Source organism: Solanum dulcamara, chromosome 4 (genome assembly GCF_947179165.1).
Source record: "Solanum dulcamara chromosome 4, daSolDulc1.2, whole genome shotgun sequence".
NCBI lineage: Eukaryota > Viridiplantae > Streptophyta > Magnoliopsida > Solanales > Solanaceae > Solanum > Solanum dulcamara.
In genome coordinates, this window is record NC_077240.1 from 71,698,664 (window position 1) to 71,705,992 (window position 7,329).

The window sequence follows — 7,329 nt, forward strand, 5'->3', positions numbered from 1 at the left end:
ACTTTGAGGAGGGGTAATTTGGGAACTTACCCAAGTTATATATGTATTGCCCTTGGTCATTTTGGGATCAAAATTTCCAGCTCTCTCTCTCTCTCTAAAAGCCCTAGAAGTTCCTCTCTCTCCCTCTCTCTTCTTCATCTTCTTCTTCTTCTCCATTCTCAACAAAGATTTGTCCCAAGAGCTTCAAGATTTGAGTCCTCCATTGAAGACCCAACATCAAGGTTTTCTCCAAGTCTTCACTAAGGTATGTAAGGTTATCCAAAATATGGGTTGAGTCCACCCATGTGCCCTACTCTTGCCTTGAAGTTAGATGTTCATGAAAATGGAGTTTCTTGGTATGGTTTATGTTTGTATGAACTTTGTCTCCTATTTATTTGATGCTATATGTGTTGATGTTGTTGAGCTAAGGAGTCCCTAAAATCCTTCATGTTATTATGAGTTGATGGAGATGACTTGTTGTTACGTCTTGTTGATCTTTTTAGCTATGTGATTATGTTGCTTAAGCCAATTTCCTTAAATGTGCTATTCTACTTGAATTGTTGAGTTGAAGTCATAGAGTTGTGCCGAATCTTGAGGAGATGTCATAAATGTTTAGGTAAATGAGGCTTGATTGAGTTGATTTGAGGATGGAATTGACGAGTGGACAAAGTCCTAAATGAGACTTGCCATTATGACTTAATTGAGTTGAAATGAGAACCAAGTTGATGAGGTGGTAATGTACCACGTGAAACTAGCCGTGAGGGCTTGTTTGAGATGATTAGAGGAGTTTTATGAGCATGGAGTCATAGGAGGAGTATCGAGCATCGAGGCGGGCGAGAGTACAATCCATACTCGAACCCCAGAAACTACGCCGCCAACGTAGGTAGGGATGGAACCGTTAAAGTCGGATGTTTCCTATTTTTATTGTCCTGAAATGATAGGACTTGACTAATCGATGGTAACCATGATTAGGGAGGCGTTCATGCCCTGGCAAGGTATGGACGGACGTGGCAACAACGTCTGATTGTTGTACTATCGCCGGCTCATAGGTGATGGTTGTCGGTTAAGAGAAATTCCCATTTAGGTCTTGATAGTGCTCTGAGTCAGTTGAGTTGAGTGGTTTATGAGTTAGTCCCGTCTAAACTATTCTTGTTAGACTTAGGACATTTGAGTGAGTTGTCCTATATTTATATATATATATATATATATATATATATATGTATGAGCTGAGGTGCTGAGTTGATGTTGATGTCTTCTTGATGTTGTTTCCTCCGGCCATTTTACATACTCGTACATTCCATGTACTGACGCCATTTGGCCTGCATCGTTTTATGATGCAGCGAAAGGTACCAGAGATCATCAACCGACGCCCCGTTGAAGATCCACTTACACTCTCAGCTAGTCGGTGAGCTCTCCTAGTTTCCGGAGGATGTTGAGTTCCTTGTATAGTTTTGTTGTTGTCGTTTCCTTTATCTTGATTGTTGGTAGCCATGGGCTTGTCATTGTCACCTTCTAGACTTTGATAGAGGCTTCATAGACTAGAGTGTGGGAAAGTTGGACTGTTATTTTGAGGGGTCCTATTTTACTTGTTTTGTTGAGTTGAATATGTTTGGCCTTCGGCCCTGCAATGTGGATAGTATGTTATGGTTGACCCCTCCTTTGGGAGAGTGTGATTGAATGATGAAGTGACTGAATCAGGTGGTTCGCTTGAAGGTCAGAAATGGCTTTCAAGTGCCGGTTACGTCTAGGGTACCCTCCCGGGGCGTGACACTCATACTCATAAAATTCGTTGATTTCACGAATAGTAATAATATAAACATAAGCATTTCTAATGATGAATTGACAAAAAAAATGACTTTGATGATGTGAAATGTTTTCTAAATAGTATTTGCTTATGAATTTTAAATGGAACTTAAAAAGATTTATATTAATTGGAGATTTATTAAAACATAATGAAAATAATTAAATTTCATAAATTCATTAACTTTTATATTTCGCGTGGACAAATATACTAGTACTCTCTTCGTTTCATTTTATGTGGCATAGGACAATACCTAGCTTACGATATATCTGAAAACTGAAAAAAGTTTCAAAAGACATAAAAGAACTCATAATATGACCATGTCTTAAACCATGAGGACTTACCAAAGTAATATATGTTGATCAGAATCTTGAACTAGCCACAACCAGAAGAAGGAGCGTCAAACCCTATATTATGAGACAATATAGGCAAAATTATGTGTCAATAGTCTGAATGTACTGAGTATGGAGAACATGCAATGATATGATATCAACATAAATTGAAAAAAATGATAATGCAATGACCAAGCTAAAACATGATGTACCTTTATCAACATGAGTTAAAAACATAGTACATGGTCAATACAATATCCTAAATATCATAATCTAATATAAGTGCAAACATAGTCTTTTGTGGGAGGTACCATTAACCGACATATAACCATGTGAGCTATAACATGGAGTTCAGTGTTTTACGCTCATAATGAAAAGAGAGGGTCCTACTTGCCAAGGTAATGACCATAACATCGCCTAAGTGGATCGACTAAGCTACTAAGGAATCAAGCCTCAACTAATGAGTGATCCTTTCTAAGGAGTCAAGCCTCTACTAATGGGTGACCCTTTTCTCCTATGGTGACACGTAGTTCTAGGACAAGGGGATTTCTATGGAATGTCTCAAGCCTCTATTAATGGGGTGAGCGCCCATTCCAAAGTCCACTCGGTGCTAAGTAAACTCCCAATGAAAAATATATATATAATCATATCATAATTTTTTGAAATGGTAAAGATCTAGTAATACCAAGTTCATCATAAAATACTTAAAATCATAAGAATAACTCCTTTCAACATATCATGATTCATAACATAATCCATTCATAAGAGACACTTATCTAAATCATCTTAATCATGATAAACTTTTCATAAAAAATCACAGTTCAATTAGAAGTGGCTAAGTCATGGTAATCCTTCAAGATGAAAATACTTCAATTCGAAGCAACCTTGTTTTCATAAAGCATAAATGATACTTTATCTAAAAGAATCATTAAATTACAGTCTCTCCAATCATGATACATGCATAATCTCGAAACATATTTCATAATCATAAAATAGGCATAATGCATGGGTTCATGAGAAAACCGTTGAAAACATCCATTTAGATCGAATCATGCATAATAAAATCAAATAGGATGAATATAGTCAGAAATAATTGAATCCATAAGAAACTTGCATGACCCTAATGTGGATTGAAAATCATTGAAGAAGTAGATAAATCTTTGGGACTCAATGGATGGAAAGGATCCATTGATAAATTCTCACATACCTTGATGGATTCTAGCCTTGAAATTTAAAAGAGAAGACTTGAAGCTTGAAGAACCCTAATTAACATTAGGAGAATCCTTGGAAAATAAAACTTGAGTTCTTTTGAGGTTTTGAGTGAATGAGAGGGAATGGGAGAATTTTGAAGGGTAAAAATAGCTATAGGCCTTAGGATTTAGGACTTTTCACATTTCCAGGGTCTTACAGCTCCTTTATGCAAGTATGCAACAACATTAAATTTAAAAAATGGTTAATAATTTTTGTGAGTTTCTATTTTTTAAGAATATTAAAAATTAGAATAACTGCATATAAAAAAGTAACAACATAAAAATAAACTATAAAAATGAAAAGAAAACTAACTATCAAAATTTAAATTTATAAAATAATCTGTAAAATGATAAGGAGTACATCTATAGTTTTTAGGTAAAAATTTATTTTTTCACATAAATTGCTTATTTATGAAGAGAATTCACTTTATATATATTGTGAGGGTTTATATGCTATTTATGAATTATATTTAAAATAAAATATATCATTCCCCTTCGCATTCTGCCTCTGAGGGCACACACCGTCCTCATCTGTCAAGCATAGCCTCTCCCCCGTCGTCCTCTTTTTTTTTTCCAGAGGATTTTCGGCACCATACCTTGGGGAGGAAGTTTAAGAATTTAAGCTACAAAATTTAACTATTCATGAACTTAACTTGGACAATGAATCAAGCAACCGAGACAGTTTAAGCAGTGGTGCTAGATTGAGCAATTATCTTATTAATTCCTTTATCTATGGGTAGTGAAATTCATGGCTTAGTACCCTTGCCAAGAGTTACACATTTCAAAAACGTATAGCAAATTAATGATGTAACATATCCTGAATGTGGAGTATTCTTATGCTTACCTACATTCTTAATAACACCGACACATCTCGTATTCTACCTTCATATATTCACCATTACAACATTTTCAATGTCAAACTTGATAAAATAAATAATCTTATTGGATTATTCATCTTTTCATGACTTCATCATTCCTAAAATACAAAGTAAAAGTATTATAATTTTTTAATAATATAAAAATATTATTTATGTATAGAGAGATGAGGAGTTTCAAGAAGCAAAAGAGATAAAATTGTAACAAATGATTTGACTAAGTAATGAAACATGAAAACTCCAAATCTTACCAACATATTGGACATCCTTAGCAGGAGAATTTTGCAAATAAAGGTATCCATTTTTATAAAGATAATTAGAAATCAAATTTAAAAATAAACGATAGAAAATAATAAAGAAAACGTAAAATTTGAATAGATATCTTGTTGCAATATTAATTTTTTTGAGTTTGGGGGGTGTCAAGATGAGTCTAAAGATAAATGATGTATCCCTGATGAAACGATTTCTTGCCTCATAATTATTTATTTATATTGAGATCTAAAGGTAGTGTATAATTATCTAAACAAATTTAATTTCTTAATATTGGATGGTTTTATTTTCATTTACGTAATTAAATGTATTTATTTTTATCAAAAATCAAACAAACAAAATAAGAATGAAAATATTACTTACTTCGATCCAGGCATGAATATAATAGAAAAGAGAATTAACCTGTAATACAATCATCACTTATCTGCATATGACAAACAAAAATATTAAAACAAAAAGAAATATTAAAAATGAAGAATATGGTAAAAAAATTTAAGGATAAAGTTAATGATCAATAACAAAAAAAAGAGGGAAGGAACTCAATATTGTATATCATTGTAGGAGCATATATTATATACAAAAGAGGTTAGAAGTTAGAACTCCATTCCAACTCAAATTTCATTTAAATTCAAATTCAAATATTATATCAATACATTGAAAGAAGATAAATTCATTCTTTTTTCTTATTCTTTATTTTTAAAATACAATGCATATTTTTAGTACGGAAAAGGGCCAAAATTCCCTTCAACTATTTGAAATAGAGCATATATACCCTTAGAGCCCGTTTGGATGGGCTTAAAAAAAGTAACTTTTATGTATGAAATGCTTTTAGAACTTTAAAGTGCTGAAAGTTATTTTTATAAATAAGCAGTTGAGTGTTTGGATAAAAGTGCTTAAATGAGGAAAATTATGTGAATTTTAGGGTTAAAAGAATAAAAAGGGTAGTTTAGGAATTTAGTTAAAATATAAGGGATATAAAAGTAATTTCCATGGTCAAAGAAAATGACTTTAAGCACTTAGAAAAAAAAAGTTAGGAATCCTAACTTTTCATTTTTGACTGACTTTAAGATCTTTCTGGCTTAAAGTTAGCATTAGGCAAACACGTCCAAAAGCTGAAAAGGGGCTTTAAGTTGATTTTGACCAACTTAAAGCCAATCCAAACGGGCTCTTAAACTATATTCTGGCTCAAAAATATCATTTCCTTCATACTATTGACTCAAAAATACCCTTCACGTTATACTATTGACTCACTTCTACCCCTCCGTTTGACAGAATGAAATGTGGCATTTCATGTGTATCAATTTACGTCATGTAAGATCTCTACATAAGCACCCCACCCCATCAATTAAAAGACTCAAGCTCATCATTGACTCTCGTAGTTATTGTTTTCTTGACTCTCGTAGTTATGGCTGCCACAATTAATTTGCACTAATTTTTAAGCAAACTATTAATTGGCTATTTAATTTGCTAAACTACAGTTTTCATTCCGTAGACATAGCTAGCAAAGGGTGATAAGTTTAACTTTCCAAAATGACAATTAAGAAAGTGTGTTACCTGATCAAGTATGTACTTTTCTAGAAAGAAGATGGGTACGGTCGGGCCTGAAGTGAGCTGCAGAACAATATAATCGTATGTTTAACGTGATCAATAGATGCATGAGAAGTAGCTGAAGTGTTTTTCCTAAAGCCATACCAATAAGCAAGGGTGTTTGACTGCCGCGAATTGTTACGAGAGTTGCTTAAAAACTGCTACAAATTAATTGTGACACCCATAACTACGGGAGTCAAGGAAACCATAACTACGGGAGTCAAGGATAGTTTTGGGTCTTTTAATGGGTGAGTTTGAGTCTTTTAATTGATGATGTGTGGTGGGGTGCTTATGTGGAAATCCTATGTGGCATAAATTAATACACATGAGAAGCCTCATTTCATTTCGACAAACAAAGGGGTAGAAGTGAACCAATAGTATGACGTGAAAGGTATTTTTGAGCCAAAATTTAGTTTAAGAGTATATGTTCTCTATTTCGAATAGTTGAAGAATAGTTTTGGCCTTTTCCATATTTAGTATAATCTATACATTTAAATTAAGAGAAATATTTGGGACGAATAAGATCAGTTTGTTGTTCTTCTTCATCTGTGCTATTTTATCTTTTCCCTATTTTTTATTCTCTCTCTCTTCCTCTTTTATCTTTTTTTTTGTTATTTTCTATTTTATTATTATAATTACGACTACTATTGTTGTTATTATTATTATTATTATATTTAAAATTTTATTTATATTTAAATATATTTGGTGTCAAGAAATAAGAACATAAAAATCTGGAAAACTTGCTCGGAATCCACCACTGGCCACCGCTTTCTCCATCGCACCCCTCAAACCACATTCTTCGCTGAAGGGTTTTTCTGATCGGTGCCCATTGAAATCAGGTCTGCTAAAACTCTCACGCCGACGACTTTCAAGTTAGTTCACACTTTCATTATTCACCGAAAAAATAAAGGTACAAGGATTCGCCTAAATTCTTTCTTGGGAAAAGGATTAAAAATACCACTCAATTTTTATTTATTAATTGACTTTACCTTTATTATTAAAATCATACCCCGCCGTTATCAAACTTAACAAATATACCCTGCAATTGGACAGTTTCCCCAAATTAACTTAAACTATTCAATTTAAATTAAAATTATCCGATTCGACCCACTAAATTAAATAAATCCATAACTAATTAAATCCCAAAATCGATTTATCTTCATCTCCTTCCTCCATGGAAACACCAGGGGATTTTAATTAAAAGAGACTTTTGAGTTATCTATTTGAGGATATAG